General features: G+C 29.3%; 1 long non-coding RNA gene across 1 annotated transcript; it reads right to left on the bottom strand.

Moving 5' to 3' along the window:
* Positions 1-1,590: 1,590 nt before the first annotated feature.
* On the bottom strand, positions 1,591-2,591 carry LOC116185783. Its single transcript, XR_004150692.1, has 3 exons — positions 2,548-2,591; positions 2,040-2,462; positions 1,591-1,953 (listed from the first exon to the last, which is right to left on the bottom strand). It is a non-coding gene; the product is annotated as an uncharacterized LOC116185783 (long non-coding RNA).
* Between the last annotated feature and the right edge of the window lie 1,939 nt (positions 2,592-4,530).

Genomic DNA, 4,530 nt, shown 5'->3' with positions numbered 1-4,530 from the left:
ATTTGCGATGGAAGAAAGGGCGAAAAAGAAGCAGAGGGTTAAAGTGCGTATATGTTCTATACACAGATATAATAGCTGGTGAACCTAACTACGTGGTCGGAAAGTATCGTCTTTCATTAAAATTACCCCGCAGCTTGCCAATCGATCTACATTGCAATATGTCTATCATACCGGCTATGTAATTTTCGTTGAACTCTTTATATCGATGTTACTTTGAGTTGAAGAATCGTGGAATTTTTTTTTTTAAAGAATAATATAGGAACTTTATTAGTTCAATTCAATTTTCGATTCAAAATTTGTATCAAAATTTTTTTATTATATTAGTAATTAAAAATTGAATTGAAAAATTGAATTAGATATTCTCAAAACTTATATCACAACTTAAATTAATTGTATTAATTATTTTATATAATATTTTATTATGAAATTTTTAATTATAAGTTTCATTTTTACTATAAAATGCAAAAAGTTTGAATAAATCTTTAATTCAATGTTTCATCGAACGGTCGGCTGATAACTGTGAATAAACAACTCAGATTTTTTTGTTGCAGTAACTTTCACGATATTTCTTCGAAATAACTGAATCATTATCCCTACGAAGTTTTACTGGACATATTATTTCAGTTGGCAGAATTTTAAACAAGTTATAGATTGCGTGAGTCTGCTACACATTGTACGATGTGTCCCTTCGTTTCATATCAATTTTCATATAGATAGAACAAATGTATTTTAACGGATGTAATTTCACAGGTAAATTTATCGAGCATATAATAGCAACTGAATTATTTGATTTAGTTTACGTTACAATTATTTTTTCATTTAATTATTTATGTTTTGGTACGTACAATAAATGTCTAAAATATATATTTTTTTATATATTTTTTATAAGTTTTTATTTTGAAATTATTAATTATTACAAAAATAAATATAATATTAAACAGCATATCCGTATTATCGATAAAATCATTCGTACAAACCAAAATCACTGAGAGCATTTCCCCTTCAAATAACAAAGAAAAGCAATTCTCCAGGGAAGAAATTCTCCTACCAATTCAATCCCATTTTCCAATTTATCACATTGGAGATACACATAAGTAAGTAAAATTACTATCGATCTAAATGTAAAAGAAAAAACTTGAATGTTTGAATCTAATAGCATGGAGAAAGAAGACACGATGATATTTGAAGGCAGAAAATTCTGACAGTCCAATCGATTTCGTACGCATAATACACGTGGTCGACTGTCGATCGATATAATTGAGCACACGTGTAGCTACGTACACGTAGTACGCGAAATGTAAGTAAATTGATGATAATAACAAATGATTGTCACACGTTATTCGCAAATTACGAATTGTCTGAAATTTTTATTTTTTGAAAAACCTGTTTCATCTTTTCTTATGAATGATATTTTCCTAGTATAGATCCATTATGATTTTATATCTAGAAAAAATTTATATTTAGGAAAAAATGATGTTGATGCGTAAAAAAATATGTTTTATTTCATTTCTGAAATTTTTGAAAACTCACTTATATTTTTATACTATTTTTACACTATGAAACAATATAAAGATTTATAGATAATATGTATTTATATTTATAGGTTATATAGACATGAATCTAACTTATAATCTTATAATAATAATTTCAAATTTTCAATAACCTTCCAAGACATTTAATTAATATAATGAAAGATAGCGGACTGACTGTTAAGTAAATTGTGATCAAATTACAGAGAACAGAAAAAGAATAGTAGCGGTATCCTCAGTTTTCAAGACACGTGGTAGTCATGGACACCCCTCATGGTGTCTATGGGTGTTACACAGAAGCCAGACCTTTTGAACATTGACCATATGGTGCACCTATGCCAGAGCCATGATTTATACGCACCCGACCTCATAGGTACGCAACCATAAGATTTTATTAATTAATATTATCACAAAAGTGTCTTATCTATTTAAAAAAAAAAAAGAATTGAAAAAAGAATTTTATACTGAACATTTCTTACATTATTATTATTATTATATGATAATTTTTACCTTGTATATGTATAGTTCATTTAAGATAATAATTTTATTCTTTATTAAAAAAAATTCTTCGTGTCATTTAATGTAAATATTAATAAAGCAATATGCAATAATATTGATCATATTTAATCACATTTCGAAATACCGATTTCTTCGTGGTAATGCGACAAATAAAATGAAATCGAAATAACGGACGAAATATTAATGAATTATCAAGGATACTCAAGCCAAACGCACGATACTTTTTCCACTAATAAGTTATAGATTTGTTCACGACACAACCACGAGACAACCAGAAATGCGATTATCCACGATGACATTTCGTGCATCGCGATGACATATATTCGAATTATATCGGAACTACTAATATTCTGTATAAAAATAATTGATTGATTTCAGATGTGTCACTAGATTTTTTCCATCTGTTCCAAATATCTATATGCATTTTAATATCGTTATAAATATAAATTGAAAAAGATAATAAAATGACGTGATTAAAATATGAAAGATGATACATAACCTTTCAAAAAAGGCGATTAAAAAGATTCATATTTAAATGAGATTATCAACATTGAAAAGAATAAAAAAGAATTAAGTATCGTGCAAAAAACAAATTCATTTGAAATTATAAAATTTATATTGAAAGAAAATAAAAGAAAAGAAAAATCTTATTAGAAACTAATAAACACGCACGACTTCGCAAATAAATTCAACTTTACTATACGAATACGAATTTGAACGAGCTTAGCCGAAATTGAACGAATCAAAAGAAGATTCTAATAAGGATCCCTAATTAAGCGCGCGTAAATTTGAATGAACATGAAAAATATATATGAATAATATACAAATAAATAATGAAAAAATAAACTATTTGTATATTTTTAAGTTAGTCGATACTCGTCATGTTTATGCATGTTTATATGAAAATTTAATGCTCGAAATCGTTTCCTTGTTTTAATAAAAAAGTTGAAGAACATATGGCGAACCTTAATTATCATCAAAGTTGGATGATCCTAACCAGCGGTTTCGTTTCGTCATCGAAAATCGGTTTCATTTCGACGTGAAATCTCTCAATTATCTGATAATACACCTTACATGCTGCCCTTTATGCGATCAGGATTATACGCACTATGCGTCAGATGACCAGATGTCGTCTTTTAAGCTAATATGGCGACACGCAAGGGCTATCTTCTGCTTTTAAATGATATTTGGGTTTGAGAAATTGCGTGACGTGTAATTATCGCAGGATCAGATTATCGAAAGATACTTAATTATTAATTTCTAAGAACATTTTTTCTTTTTTTTTTTAAATTTTCAACTCGAAATGTTATTAACAATTCTATAAAAATATGCATTTGTGATCTAATAAAAAAAAAAGTGGAATAAAGAAAAAAAAGGAAAGACAAACAAAGATATTACGTAACTAAGAAAGTTTGGATAAAAGTTGTCCGATATTAACATTTATAGAGGATATTAAGTGATACGAGGAAATGATGCTGCTGAAACGGTAGCATGCTGTATTTTAAACGGGCAATTTTACGAGTCCTTGGTCACTGTAGTGATTTCATCCCCTCCTGAATGGCGGAAGGGCGCTAACTACCCTTATATCTACTTGCGACAGGAGGGACGCGTGTTCTCTCTCTCCCCCAGGCCTAAACGCATCTTGAACGCCTCAACAGGTCCATGAATAAGTTACGGGGCTGAACGCGAAGTGTCGAAGACGTAATAGATTTCGAGTTCCCTGCACTTTTAAAGGGGCTTTTCTTCGAAATTGAGTAGAGCGTACGGGCTGATTTACTTTCAACCCGAGTACAACCCGAGAGAAAAATCGCTATTTGATTTCCCATCTTCGATAAAGGAACTCGAATAAGCATAATGGTATCAGTTTCAGAAATAGTTTAATAGATTTTATAGATTTTTTGAAACATATATTTAAACTTAAAAATGATTAAGTACATGTAATTACATTTCTATCTCTGATAAATTACAATTTTAATTAATTTTGTCAAAAAAATATTTTCGTGTTCTCAATAAAACAGAAAAATATGAAATCTTATTATCATTTTTAATTGTTCTATAGTTTTCAATATTGTTAAATCATTTTTTTGATTTTTAATTGTAAAAAAAAAAAAATACGATTCTTTGTTCGATGAAAGTTTTTATCATTCGATATTATGAAAAAAGAAGATGCAAGAGCGGGATAAAAGTAAATCGCTACTGCTGCTAACACGGCAATTCTACGAAAAATAAATTGAATGTTGTAGTAAGATCGAAAGAGGAGGGATGCGCGGAAGAGGCAAGTGGCTGCAATGAATTTGCATTGAAAGTGGCTCTTAAACGATTTCTCCCACCCAACTGATCCACCCTCGGCTCTGTCTTCGATACTACGTTAACCTCTAACCAGATTGCAAGGCAAATTTCTTACAAATTTGGTATTAAATCGTTCGATAGATTCATTTTGTATTGCATAAACGTACTCGATTTATCAATGAAATCGTTTATT

Source organism: Apis dorsata, unplaced genomic scaffold (assembly GCF_000469605.1).
Source record: "Apis dorsata unplaced genomic scaffold, Apis dorsata 1.3 scaffold_279, whole genome shotgun sequence".
NCBI lineage: Eukaryota > Metazoa > Arthropoda > Insecta > Hymenoptera > Apidae > Apis > Apis dorsata.
This window is presented reverse-complemented; position numbering and strand designations above follow the sequence as displayed.